Raw genomic sequence first — 14,844 nt, forward strand, 5'->3', positions numbered from 1 at the left:
TTGCCTACATCGCGATAATAGTTAGTTCAAGAACGAGTAATTATAAATATTTAAAACCTATCACGAAACCTCGCAATCAATGTTTTGGCGCCGTTGCTGGGGAACTGAAATATTAGGAACACTCAATTTTTATTACTTTAGCCATTTATTTTGCGTGCACTTTAATTTATTATTATCATTTATTAATTTACCTTTTCCTTCTCTTGGAAGGTTTTTATAGTTTATGACTAGAAGAAATCCGTCAAGACCATTACTTTTTGACGAAAAAATTGATCGTATAGTTCACAGAAATCAAAGAGAAATAATGCGAAGCTTAAAATACACAGAGAACGAGCAAGAAGACGATACTCAACCCCCAACTGAAGAGATGGCTGAAAACCAAGGCAATCAGCTACCTCCTTGTAATTGCGGTTAATCAAAATCCTGCTCCACGCACTATGTATGATTATGCTAAACCTTCTTTAACAGGAACTGAATCTAGCATAGTTATACCTGCTGTAGCTGCAAATACTTTTGAATTAAAACCTAACACTGTTAAAATGATACAGCAATTTGTTCAGTTTGATGGTTTGCAGGATGAGGATCCCAACGCTCATTTAGCCAACTTCTTAGAACTATGTGATACATTTAAAATTAATGGTGTCTCTGATGATGCCAGTCATATTCAGTTATTCCCTTTTTCATTGAGGAAGAAAGCTAAACAGTGGTTGAACTCGTTACCACGAGGGTCAATTACTACATGGGAACAAATGACTGAAAAATTTTTACTAAAATATTTTTCGCCGGCTAAAATGGCTAAATTATGTAATGATATCTCTTCTTTTGTGCAGATGGATTTAGAAACACTCTACGATGCATGGGAGAGATACAAAGACCTTTTGAGAAGGTGCCCTTACCATGGGTTACCGCTTTGGCTACAGGTTCAAACGTTCCATAATGGCCTGAATCCTTCGACTCGACAAATGGTTGACGCAGCTGCTGGCGGAACCATCAATAATAAAACACCTGAAGTTGCCTATGAGTTTATAGAGGAGATGTCACTGAATAACTATCAGTGGCAAGTCATGAGGATAAAGCCAACGAAAACAGCAGGCATTTATAACGTCGATTCGGTCACCATGCTCTCTAATCAGGTCGAACTCTTAAATAAAAAGATTGATGGTTTTCTTAGTTCCTCGCAGGTTCACCCAGTAATGCAGTGCGAAGCAAGTGGAGGTGGAACAAGCCATTGGAAATATCAACCTTATGGCCCCAACATGGATAAGAACCAATTAAACTACATGGGTAATAATCCTCGACCTCAAAACAATCCATATAGTAACACTTACCATGCAGGTTGGAGGAACCACCCTAATTTCTCGTGGAGCGGTCAAGGAAATAAAAAACCACAACCACCTCCAGGCTACCAACAACCACCCTACCAAGAGGAAAAGAAGCCAAACCTTGAAGAGATGCTCTCAAAGTTTATTTCGGTGTCAGAAACTCGTTTCCAGAACACCGAGACAACACTTAAAAATCAACAAGAGTCGATCCAAGAGCTCAAAACTCAGCTAGGCCAGCTTTCCAAACTAATTTTTGAACAACCACAAGGTAGCTTGCCAAGTAATACTGAACCCAACCCAAGGGAACAGCTAAATGCAATTAATATTCAAGATGAAGAAGGAGTTGTTGAGCCAGAACAAAAACCGAGGCAAGAACCTGTGGTAAGCAAAGGTCAAGGTGAAGTAGATAATAATAAAAACAAAATGGTGAATGTCGAATATAAACCTCGTGTGCCATACCCCAACACGACAAGGAAAGATCGCTCAGATGAACAATTTGGTAAATTCCTTAAACTCTTAAAAAAATTACATATTAACTTATCGTTTATTGAAGCCCTATCGCAAATACCAAACGCAATGAAATTCTTAAAAGAGCTTTTAGCAAATAAGCAGAAGTTGGACGAGGCATCGCATGTGGAGCTAAACGCAGTGTGCTCAGTTATTCTGAAAAATAAGCTACCGAATAAACTAAAAGATCCAAGGAGTTTTACGATTCCTTGCTTAATTGGTAGTTTAGATGTTAATAATGCATTAGCTGATTTAGGGGCTAGTATCAATATCATACCTTACAAAAGGTTTAAGCAACTAGGTCTCGGGAAACCCAAACAGACTAAGATGAGCATTCAACTAGCAGATAAAACTATAAGATTTCCTAGGGGTATTATTGAAGATATGCTAGTAAAAATCGATAAATTTATATTTCCCGTTGACTTCATTGTTTTAGACATAGAGGAGGATAGCAACACTCCTTTAATTCTAGGAAGGCTCTTTCTAGCAACTGCTAAAACAATTATTGATGTTAGCACAGATGAGCTCACGCTTCGTGTAGGAGACTAAACACTCACCTTTTAAGCTCGCAATTCTGACAACACATCAAAAATTGAAGGTGATCGTCTGAACCATTCTATTAAAACTGACCACATGATACAACCCACTTTGCAGGAGATAAGTCTGAAGGAAGTACACGAGTCACTCTCAAGCAATAGTAAAGGATCTATTCATGAAGAACGAAGGCTGCAAATAGAGGAGCTAGATGAATGGCGAACACATAAACTGAGAACACATGATAAACTGAAACTACACCAAGACGAGCTTGATACCTCTCCAAATCAACTTAAAGTTGGAGATAAAGTCTTATTAGATGCCGCAGATCCCCACATTGTCACTACCACATCGAATGAAGAAATCCCTTTTATGGTACTCAGCATTTTTCCATTCGGTACGGTGGAGGTGAGTCATCCCAAGTTCGGCACTTTTAAGGTAAACAACACCCGTTTAAAACCTTATTTTAAGATTGATAGCAGGAATGAAGAGTATAAACTCCTCGAACCACCATGATCATTCAACAGAGAGGTAAGTCGAGCTTAGACTATAAATAAGCGCTTCTCGAGTGGCAACCTGAGCACTAACTGTATTAACTTCTTTAAAAATTTAGTCTTCAACATCTAACTTACTAACAGAGCTCTCGAACACAGGTTTTCCACAGAGACATGGCCAAGCACACAGGCGTGCTATGGCCATGTGAAAACAGGGAAGGATTTCCCCAAACACAGGCTACGATAAAACGCCACAGCTGTCGACAGGGCCATGGTCGAGCCTAACAAAACAACACGGGTGTGTAACACGCCCGTGTGGAAGACCCGTGGTTGAAACTAAGAAACTAGCACAGGCGTGCGACACACTCTTGTCTCACACCCGTGGTCGAACCTGTTAGATTGACACGAGCGTGGGGATTTTCCACACGGGTGTGGGAGAAGCGAACGAAGCTAGACACGATCGTGTGAGACGGCAGTGTGAACCCACATGCCCGAGGTACACGGGCGTCGGATGAATTTTAGACGCGCCCAAATAGGAAAAACGCAAAACACACGGGCTAAAATTAGGGAACACGGGCGTGTGCCCTGGCCGTGTGGCCCAAAATCTATAAATACCTTGCACTATTCACTTTTTTCCCCATTCAAAAACCCTAACCCTAGCCACTGCAACTCTACACGGCCTCCCTGCCAAGCCCGTGTACCGCTTCCCACTCCATTTTTTACGCTCAATCTCTCCCCCCTAGCGTTTGTTTACTCCTTTCACTTCTATTTTACTTATTTCTAATGCTTAGTATCAACATAATCTTCATATCTTTTGAACTATTCTTTATTTTGCTCATTATTCTATCATTTAATTTGCATTCTTAGGTTAGTCATGACATTACTATGCTTCTTCTCATGCTATTACCATGCTAATGTCTATCATTTAATTTGCATTCCTAGGTTAGTTATCATACATTCCGAATTAAATTGAGATTAGGGAAACCTCATACCCATTACATTTCTATTCTCATTCTCATTGTTATTTTGGTTGAGTTTGCTTCATATTAGTAGTCTTGGCTAAAATAGTTAGTTCAAATTCATGACTTTTTACTTCTTTTAATTCGTTTACCTATTATTATTATTCTTTATATTACAGGCTTTTAGTGTCGTCTTCACGAGAAAAGAAGGCCGCTATCCCTATTTCCAAGAAATAGAAGGGAGCTTCATCTTCTGCGGGTCCAACCACAGAAATTCGTCACCCCCTCTTACAGTTTCCCCGTGGGCCTCAGGAAAAACTTTTCCAGATACTTCGGGCTCGACCTTTAATTGCAGGCTGCTGCATCGACTGGGCCACCGTAGAACAAGTTCAGTTGGCTGATGCGATTCGGGCACTCTTAACGATCGACCCTTGGGAGCTATTCTTTAGGATCATCTAACCAACATACCTCGAGCTCACGATGGAACTATGCTCAACATTCCATCTCTAGACCGTAGTGACGAACTACGATGATCCCGGCACGGTGCAATTTCGCCTAGGCGGATTAGTCCGCTAGCTCAGCGTCCCAGAATTTGGTATGGCATTGGGTTTATAGACGGAGGAGTTCAAGGAAGAGAATGACTTAGATGCTCTCACTTGCCACATACATTTCTCTCCCTCGAAGTGCTGGCATACTTTGGCCCCTGGCGTAGCCTCCTACAATCCTAGCCGCTCCAAGGCATCAGTTCTCCCACCATCCCTGAGGTACCTACACGCCATTTTGGCTCAGACGATTACAGGGAGGCGAAAGAGCATTGGCGTCGTTAACACTCACGACGCATACTTTTTATGGTGCATGTCACACAGGCACGTCATCGACCTTGCCTATTTCATCGCCCTCGTGATTCAGCACCAGACGGAGTGGCATCGGAAGGGGGTAATCTCCATTGGCCCCTACGTGACTCGACTGGCACGACACTTCGGGCTCCTCAACACCGTGGCCCAAGAATCATCCCTCACTCTCATCGGCTAGATGTTTCCATAAGGCATCTCGAGCATGCTCAGCATGAGGATGATCGAGAAGCGTCGAGGAACCTACCCTCCCCAATATTGTCTCGCCCAATCTACTGTGGAGGAGGCCTACGAGGACATTCCTGATGACGTCCCCCCACAGCACGAGGACCCACCAACTCAGCCACCACTACCCTCTCGTCCAGTTCATGCGGTGACTTCCTATGCTGACATCTCTGAGCGCCTCACTTGATTCGAGCAGCAGTGTTTTCAACGATTTGACAACATTGATGCTACTCTACAGCAGATTTGTCAGCACCTCCACATCTCATCGCCAGTCCCAACTTGCGAACCATCCAGCGATGAAGATGTTTAAAGACATTTATTTATTATTTTATGTTTTTAATTTTTATTAAAACTACTTTTTATTTTTATTAGATTTTAGAAATTTTATTTTTAATTATTAATTTTGGTTATTTCTTTTTGATTAATTATTCCTCCTAATATCCCTTAAAAAGTTCCTGATTTTATCACAGTTATATAGAGCTCTTAAGCTCATCATTACATAGGAACTAAAACTCCACCGGGAAATGTTCTCCATGACTGCCATGTCTTGCTCCCCCACGACCATAGCTACCACTAGAGAAAATATCCTTTTGGCACAGGACTTATGGCCAAATGAACCTATACGACCGCCGGAGTATCCTCCTCCACTCTCGAACAGATTACTCTCCAGAACTCCAGTTTGAGGAATTCATCATACAGGAAGTTTCACTTCTCTCTCTATTTTATTTTTATACTCTTATATCTATCTTTGTATATTGAGGGCAATGTACATCTTAAGTGTGGAGGGGTATTTATTTCATTATCAGAAAAATCCCTAAATGACTGCCTTGTTCTCTTGAAAAGCTCTCATATCATATTTAGGATAAATTTTAATTGATTTATGATTTTGATTGATATATCTTGAATTAAAACATAGGCAATTATGCATTGATTGTTTAAACTTTAAGACATTAGAGAATCAAGCATGATGAGTTGATTTTTATGAAGTTAAAATCTTAGGCTGTTTCCCAAAGTTTAGGTATTACTTTGAGTTGGAATTCACAAGTTGTTAAACATCAAAAAGCCATAATTTTTGTGAGATTTTTGAGCCTTTTGAGCATCTATTAATTCTTTTCATGCTCACTTTTATTATTGCTTTGAGTGTGTCAGTATTGAACTGTTATTCTAGAACTTGCTTGATTATGCATGTCGAGACCACACCATTTGATTTGATATGTCAAAATGATTAAGGCACTTAGGATTAATCCACTCATGCCATGAAAAGCCTACCTCCATGATTAACCCCTAATAAACCCCCTTAAGCCTAACAAGACATTTCTTGTATTACCCTTAATATTAACCTTTAACCCATTATTGTTGAAATCCCTTAGATTAATTTAAGCCCCATTTTTGTCGAGATTTGAATTGAAATAGTTACTTAGCTATGTTTTATTCTACTTTGTAATTTAATGAGTTCTTAAAAAAAACACATGTATACATATTAGTAGTGATCTTCTGTTTGCAAGCTTCAGAAGTTAAATTCCTTAGTTTGAGAAGAAGCTCTGTTGTACGCAAGTGATGATTAACTCTTTTTCTAGTTAGGTAATTTTTCAATTCAATCTCGATTCTAACCCTTTCTTTCAGCTTGTGACCACACCTCCTAACCAAACCTCATTACAACCCTCTAACGACCTTTGTGATTGATGTATCATCTTAAATTATAGTGGTGGAGACTTGATTTTCATGCAAGCCTATGGTAATGACTTTTCATTATTGACTATTGAGTGCTTCATTTATTGTCCTTAAACACCTCAAGTGATTTGAGTGAATCTGTAGTGAGGATGTGAAACTCTATGATATTCTGAATCAAAGGTAATTACTTAAATGAGGAGAGACACCTATGTTTTCATGATTAAATACTCAACTTGGAATGTTTGAAAATTTTATGTTCTTTTAGTTGAATTCTCAATGTATGATTACCTATGGATTATTTTGAGATATTATCGATAGAAATTATAAGTTGAGAAGAATTTATTTTGATTATGAGTTGAGAATTTTTCTTGAGGACAAGCAAATGCTTAAGTGTGGGGGTCTTTGATAAACCGTAATTTATACATATTTTTACCCCATGTTTAACGCATTTTATGGATGGTTTTCCATTAGAATTGGTGAATTCGATGCTTCTAATACTTTAATTTCATGTTTTACACTTAGGAGCATAGGAGAGTGAAACGAACGAGAAACGGGCCAAAAACGGAGAAAATAGGCCAAAGTACGAAATCAGCACGGCCTGGACCTCCCCACGCGGGTAGACCATACGGTTGTGTCAATTTGGCAGGCTCGAGCACGGCCTGAAGTAATCGCACACAGGCCTGTTACACGGGCGTGTCCCTGTCGAGCCCAAGTTGAGTCTAATTCGGAAAAGGCTAATTTTGAGGGCTTTTAGGCATTCCAAAGCCTATAAATACACCCTAGAGAAGGAAGAAAAGGAGGACAGAGTAGGGGGTAAGGAATTACTCCAAGAAAGTCGATTGATTCATCTCAGAAGTCAGATTCATCATCAAGACTGAAGATCTATTCTCAATTCCCCTTCAGGAGTTTTGGGTTTTCTCTATGTTTTGTATTCTTTATTATTATGAGATGTTTTCTTATTTAGTTATGAACTAAATCCTCTAAATACCTAAGGGGAATGAACCTAAGACGAATCTTGTTATTATTTTCTGAATTGTATGATAAATATTTGACTTGTTCTTAATTATGTGTTCTTAATTCTTGTTTTGATATCCTAGGATATCGATTCAAGATAAGCTCTTATTTAGAGGAGGAATAGACCCTGTCTAAGAGTACATTTGTCATAATTAAGCGGAGTTGATTGCGCGCCTAGACATAGGGTGACAAGATTTTGCTGGATTAGGGTGAAACCTAATAAGGGGATCCATAGATCGAGTTAATGCAACCCTAGAGTGTTAATTAGAGAAAAGTCTCGGTTATTCAATCTAGGGATTAGACGTTATTAGTCTTGAATAGGGATAATAACATAACTTAGGGATCACTACGGAACAAGTTAAATGAATAAATCGTCTGATTAAGAGCTAGAATAACAAGTACAGTCTAGGTGGATTTTTCCTTAGGTATTGTCTTCATTCAATCGATTTTTCCAAAAGCAATTCCCCAATTCCATTCTCTGTGCATTCTAAGTTTAGATAATTAGTTAGTTAAAACAAAAACCTCTTTCTTCTTAGGCTAGATAATGAAAAGATAGTCATTACTAGTACTTTTAGTTCCTTTGGGTTCGACAATCCTGTCTTGCTAAAACTATACTACTGTTCGATAGGTACACTTGCATACATCTTGATAATAGTTAGTTCAAGAACGAGTAATTATAAATATTTAAAACCTATCACAAAACCTCGCGATCAATATCAGTCAAAGATTCATTGATCAGAAACACAAAGAGTTTCTCGAGCTTAAACAAGGACGTATGTCTATCACAGAATACGAGCGGGAATTTGTAAGTTTGAGCTAGTATGCCTGTGAATGTGTATCTTCGGAAGCAATAATGTGTCAGAGATTTGAAGACGGCTTGAACGAAGATATTCGTTTGCTAGTTGGGATCTTGAAAATCAAAGAATTTGTGGTGCTTGTTGAACGAGCATGTAAAGCTGAAGATCTTGGGAAAGAGAAAAGAAAGGCTGATTTTTAAGCTAGAGAGGTACAAAAAAGATCATTGGGTAAATCATTTCAATCTGGATCCAAGAAGTTTAGAGATAGTAGCAGTCATTTAAAGACTAGTGTGGGACATTCGAATAGAGATCGTGCTAGATCGCAATCAAATTTCAAATCTCTAGTCACGTTTGTTGCTAGTGTTGATAATGTAAAGAATGAAAAGCCTGAATGTGATCAATGTGGAAGACGATACTTTGGTGAATGCTGGGGAAAAAGTAATAATCGAGTTTGTTATAGTTGTGGTTCAAGAAATCATTTTATAAAAGCTTGTCTAGATTTAGCTGAAAAAATAATGTTCAGAATCCAAGGCAGAGTGGTAATGTTTCTCGAGGTAGACCTTCCAGAAAGTTGGGAAATGTAAGCGATCGTCAGAGAGGAATGAATGACACAGTTGTGAGATTTGAGGCTCATGCACCTGCCAGAGCCTATGCTATTCGAGCTCGCGAGGAAGCTTCATCACCAGATGTGATTACGGGTACATGTACTTTCTATGATACTTCTGTGATTGCTTTGGTATATCCTGGATTAACACATTCGTATATATGCATGAAATTAGTGAGCAGTAAGACTTTGCCTGTAGAGTTTACTAGATTAAGTTTTGAAACCCCTAGACAAATGTGTTCTAGTTGATAAAGTCTGCAAGAGCCCCTACGATTCAGTCGTTAGGAGGGCTAGGACAGCGTCAGCCATCTGAATTTGTTCAAGTGCGGCCCACACCTAGGGGTCGGGCCCGTAATATCTAAAATAGTTCCTCCTACGGTCCCAAGGAGAGCTGGAGGAAAGGGTGACGGATTTCAACGGTAGGACCCGAGAAGGACGTTGCTCCTTTCCTTTTCTTCGAAGCGGGGACGACATTCTTCTTGCCATGTGAGGTTGACATAGTATACCTTCAATGACAAGTCAGAATAAAAATAAAATTACTCCCCAACAATAGCATGGAAAAATATGCATGGTAAAACTGATAGAGATATTTCCTAAAAGTTAAGTACGAAAGAACAACTATGCTAAAAAAAACCAATAAGATAAAGTACGTCATTACTATGAAAAGGACTACGAGATTAAGCTAATAGAAATATCTAGTGAATGAATGCATATGGGTAAGCATGAAATCTATGGAAACAAGAAAAATGGATGAATGCAGCAAAATGTATTGACTAACATTGCAAATTTCTATCATGATAACTATGATTATTTGCACAAAATAAAACAAAATATCATGAAATAAGTAAAAGAATGAAGAAAATAGAGGGAAAAAAATGAACAAACGCAAGAGAGAGGAGATTTGGATCATCGAAAGTGGTGTTCTAGTTGGCACACGGGCATGGCAGGTAGGGCGTGTGAAGTTGCAGTGGCTAGGGTTAGGGATTTTGAGGAAAGGCATGATGAATTGTGAGGGTTTTATATAGATTTTGGGGCACACGGCCGTGCCATAATTTTTGCCCGCGTGTTTCGCAATTTTTTAAATTTAGGCGCGTTTGAGACTCGCACACACCCGTGCTCTTTGGGCGTGTTGGTGCACACAATCGTGTCGCACAACCGTGTCCTTCTTCATTCACTTCTCCCACGCTCGTGTTCCAATATGCACGCCCGTGTTGTTATATTAGTCTTGAGCAAGGGTGGTGGGCATGGGATGTCGCACACCCGTTCTAAATTCTCAGTTTCAACCACGGTTCCTAGACACGGGTGTGTCACACGCTCGTGTTGGTTTAACAGACTCGCCCATGACCACGTCGTACGACTATGGCCACTTATCGCATCCCATGCTAAGGAAAAATTTTGCCCTGTTTTCACATGGCCGTATCACACGACTGTGTCTCCTCTCGTGGTATGAGCACGGCCAGGCATGCCCGTGAGCCCTGCTGTGTGGATTAGAGAACCTGTGTTTCAATGACTCAGTTAGTGATTAGATGTGAAAACTAAAATTTTTAAAGAAGTTAAGAAGTTAACATGATTAGTGCTCGGGTTGCCTTCTGAGAAGCGCTTATTTATAGTCTAAGCTTGACTTACCTTTCTGGGGCATGGTTATAGTGGTGCGAGGAGTTTACACTCCTCATCCCTGCTATCAATTTTATCAACATAAGGTTTAAGAAAGTGCCGAATTTGAGATGAATTACCTCGATTTTACCATATGGGAAAATACTGAGTACCGTAAGAGGGATTGCTCCGTTAGGTTCAGAAGTGGCAATGCAAAGGTCTGCTGCATCTAGTAGTACTTTGTCTCCAATAGTAAGTTGATTTGGTGCGACATTGAGCTCATCATGGCGTGGTTTTGGTTTATCGTGTGTCCTTAGTTTATGTGTCCGCCATTCATCTAGTTCCTCGATTTGTAGCCTTTGTTCTTCATAGATAGGTCCTTTGTTGTTGGTTAAACATGGCTCATGTAGGTTCTTCGAACTTATTTCCTACAAAGTAGGTTGCACTACATGGTCAATTTTAGTAGAATGATTTATACAACTACCTCTAATTTTTGATGTGTTACTCGCGTTACGATCTTGAAGGGTGATTGTTTCGTCTCCCACACGAAGTGTGAGTTCGCCTGTGCCAACATCAATTATAGTTTTAGCTAGGCTTCCCTAAAATTAAAAGAACGTTACTATCCTCCTCTATGTCTAGAACAACGAAATCAACTAGGAATATAAATTTGTCAATTTTAACGAGGACATCTTCAATAATCCCCCTAGGAAATTTGATTGTTTTATCGGCTAATTGAATACTCATCCTAGTTTGTTTGGGTATCCCAAAACCTAGTTGCTTAAACATTTTGTAAGGTATAACATTGATACTAGCCCCTAAATCAACCAAAGCATTATTAACATCTAGGCTACCAATTAAACAGGGAATTGTAAAACTCCCTAGATCTTTAATTTGTTAGCCAGCTTATTTTTTAGTATGGCTGAGAAAATCGCATTTAGCTCCACATGCGACGCCTCATCCAACTTCCGCTTATTTGTTAAAAGCTCCTTTAAGAATTTGACTACGTTTGGCATCTGCGAAAGAGCTTCAATAAACGGTAAGTTAATTTGTAACTTCTTTAATAATTTAAGGAATTTACCAAATTTTCATCTGTGCGGTCTTTCCTTGTAGCATTGGGGTATGGAACACGAGGTTTGTACTCTTTACTTACCGATTTCTGGTCATTGTGGTCCACCTCACCTTTACCTTTACTTACCACAGTTTCTTGCCTTGGTTCTGGTTCAGGTGCAACTAACCCTTCCTCATCTTGAATGGTAATTGAATTGAGTTGCTCCCTTAGGTTAGATTCAGTGTTACTCGGTAGGCTACTTTGTGGTCGTTCAGCTATCAATTTAGCGAGCTGACCTATCTGAGTTTTGAGCCCTTGGATCAACGCTTGTTGATTTTTAAGTGCTGTCTCAGTATTCGGGAAACGAGTTTCTGACATCAAGATGAATTTTGCTAGCATCTCCTCAAGGTTCAGCTTTTTCTCTTACTGGTAAGGTTGTTGTTGGAAGCCTGAAGGTGGTGGTGGTCTCTTATTCCCTTGGCCTCCCCATGAGAAATTTGGGAGGTTTCTCCATCCTGCATTGTAAGTATTATTATAAGGATTATTTTGAGATCGAGGATTATTACCCATGTAATTTAACTGCTCGTTCTCCATGTTGTGGCCATAAGGTGGGTATTCTGAATTGTTGGATCCACCTCCATTTGCTTCGCACTATATTACTGGGTGAACCTGTGAAGAACCAAGCAAACTGTAACATCCCGAAATAGGGCTTAGTCAGAATAGTGGTTTTGGGACCCCAAATCTGACATCAAAATATTTATTTTATGATTATTACGAGGCCTAGAATATGAGTATATACATGTGTTAAAGTTTTATGAAGAAATTCTAAGTATAAGGTGTCTAATTGGAAATTAGGGACTAAATTGAATAAATTGCAAAACTTGATTTCTAGAAGAAATTTGTATGAAATTGATTTAGATTATGAATTAGAAGGTCTTGGAGAGAAATTTTCCCAAATTTTAAATTTTTGGACAAAAATGGGCTTGCAAGGATGAAATTTTAAAGAAAGGGCATGAGGGCATTTTGGTCATTTGGCTTTTTAATGAAATAAAATGGGAAAAATCAAGGCAAAATCATCCATTTTCTTCCCCATAGCTTCCGAAATTCTCTTGTCACCATAGCTAGGGTTTCAAGCTTTCCAAGCTCAATAGTAAGTGCTCCCAAGCCCCATTTTTAATGTCATTTGAATTGCCAAATGAAGGCATGTAAAGATGTATTCATCTTTTTGTATAAGGCCATGGAAATTGGCATATTTGAAAGTAGGCTATGACCTGCCTTTATATGCATGTTTATGTTCTTATATGATGGGTTGCTACAATTGGCAATGAGTTAAAAAACGAGCCAAATTTTGAATGTGCTACAATAACATAAGAACGCATAAATACTAGATGGGAAATAACCTTTTTGTATGAAATCAATGATATGAGGTTTCCATACAACTAGCTTTATCAAGATCATTTACAAGTGCATAATCATGTTTTACTTTGAATTTGGTATCTATTAAGAAGAAGAAGTAGAAAGGGGGGACTAAAGGCTTGGAAAATAGCCTATTAAGGTCCACATGGTTAGACACACGGGCGTGTGTCTAGGCCGTGTGTGACACACGGTCCATCCCCATGGGCGTGTGGTACGGCCATGTGTCCCCTGCACCTAAAACTTTAAGTCAAATTAGCACACGAGTAAGACACACGGGCGTGTGTCTTGGCCGTGTTAATTTAACAGAATGCTCAAGTTTTGGACATGGCGTGAGCCCACGACCATGTGTCTTGGCCGTGCCTAAAAGTCAGTGTTGCCCACGGGTTAAAGGCATGGACGTGCCCTAGGCCACACGGGCGTGGGTGACCACACGGCCCATCATACACGGGCGTATGACACTTCTAAGTAAGGAAATTTTCTAAAGTTATTAAATGTTCCTAGTCCTATCCTAATCTATCTCTATGTATATTTAGGGCCTTGAAGGCCTATTTAAGGGACAAGATGTGAATGCTTGAAAGTTTCAAATCTGAGCTAAACCTGGTAAGTATATTCAGTATGTTTTAAATGTAAAGTTTCGGTAATACCTCGAACCTATCCTGATAACGGATACAGGTGAGGGGTGTTACAAAAACCGTCAAATTTTCTATTCAAAAGTTCTACCTAATTAGAGAGCATGGTGACCGAATTGATGTTAAAAACACCGGTTGTTTTTGTTGGTTTTGTTCTCATGACTTGCCACTAATAATTATTCAGTGACATATCTTCTATAAATTCATAAGCATCCTCAGGTGTCTTATTATTGATAGTTCCGCTAGCGGCTACGTCAATCATCTGTCGAGTCGAAGGATTTAGGCCATCGTAAAGCGTTTGAACCTGTAGCCAGAGTGGTAACCCATGGTGAGGGCACCTTCTCAACAGATCCTTGTATCCCTCCCATGCATCGTAGAGTGTTTCTAAATCCATTTGCACAAAAGAGAAGATATCATTACGTAATTTGGCTGTTTTAGCTGGTGAAAAATATTTTAATAAAAACTTTTCAGTCATTTGTTCCCAAGTAGTGATTGACCCTCGTGGTAACGAGTTCAACCACTGTTTAGCTTTGTTCCTCAATGAAAAAGGGAATAATCAAAGGGGAATGGCATCATTAGAAACGCCATTGATTTTAAAAGTGTCGCAAAACTATAAGAAATTTGCCAAGTGAGTGTTAGGATCCTCGTCCTGCAAACCATCAAACTGAACAAACTGTTGGATCATTTGAATGGTATTAGGTTTCAGTTCAAAATTAATTGCAGCAACAGCAAGCCTAACTATGCTCGATTCATTTCCTGTTAAAGAAGGTTTAGCATAATCATACATAGTACGTGGAGCAGGATTCTGATTAGCAGCAATCGCAGGTGGTAGCGAATTTTCTTGGTTTTCAGCCATTTCCTCGGTTGTGGTTGAAGTGTCATCCTCTTGCTCTTCCTCTGTGTATCGTAAGCTTTGCCTTATTTCTCTTCGATTTTTGCAAACTGTATGATCGATCTCATTATCAAATAGTAATGGTCTCGACGGGTTTCTTCTAGTCATACACTATAAAAACCTGCCAGGAACGAATAAAAGAAAAATTAGAAAAAAATAAAAATTTAAATTGCAAATAAAGTAGAATGGCTAAAGTAATAAAAATCGAGTGTTCCTAATATCCTAGTTCCCCGGCAACAACGCCAAAAACTTGATACGTGATATTCGCAACAGGTTTTAAAAATTTAT

General features: G+C 39.2%; 2 non-coding genes across 2 annotated transcripts; one reads left to right on the forward strand and one right to left on the reverse strand.

The window, feature by feature from the left end:
* Positions 1 to 797: 797 nt before the first annotated feature.
* On the reverse strand, positions 798 to 904 carry LOC128284470 (small nucleolar RNA R71). The gene has a single exon (XR_008274895.1). It is a non-coding gene; the product is annotated as a small nucleolar RNA R71 (small nucleolar RNA).
* A 13,080-nt stretch (positions 905 to 13,984) lies between these two features.
* On the forward strand, positions 13,985 to 14,091 carry LOC128284492 (small nucleolar RNA R71). Its single transcript, XR_008274917.1, has one exon. It is a non-coding gene; the product is annotated as a small nucleolar RNA R71 (small nucleolar RNA).
* Positions 14,092 to 14,844: the final 753 nt, after the last annotated feature.

Source organism: Gossypium arboreum, chromosome 11 (assembly GCF_025698485.1).
Source record: "Gossypium arboreum isolate Shixiya-1 chromosome 11, ASM2569848v2, whole genome shotgun sequence".
Classification (NCBI taxonomy): Eukaryota; Viridiplantae; Streptophyta; class Magnoliopsida; order Malvales; family Malvaceae; genus Gossypium; species Gossypium arboreum.